We start from the raw sequence: 403 nt of genomic DNA, 5'->3' as shown, positions 1-403 counted from the left end.
TACAGATGTACATAAATAGCAATTATATTTGTAGATATAGTCATATATACATTTTACATTTACGCACGCACACACACACACACACACGTATGCAAATTCACATATAGATGGTTGTAAGTATATATATGGTTTCATACTATTGCATATATTTATATATATGGATGTATAATTATTTTATACAACTGCGTATATGTTTATGTGATTTTTTTTTTGTATGAAGGTGTATGCGCGCGTGTGCGTGCGCGCATGTGTGTGTATATGTATGTGTATAAGTGTGTGAGTACACATTCAGTAAGGTATGTATATAATATATATTTACATACATATATACAGCTAGGATTATATATATGCATATATAACCATACATAGATAATTACACACTTGCACAGACATACACCCCCCC

Source organism: Octopus bimaculoides, chromosome 22 (assembly GCF_001194135.2).
Source record: "Octopus bimaculoides isolate UCB-OBI-ISO-001 chromosome 22, ASM119413v2, whole genome shotgun sequence".
NCBI lineage: Eukaryota > Metazoa > Mollusca > Cephalopoda > Octopoda > Octopodidae > Octopus > Octopus bimaculoides.
Note: the sequence above shows the minus strand (reverse complement) of the source record.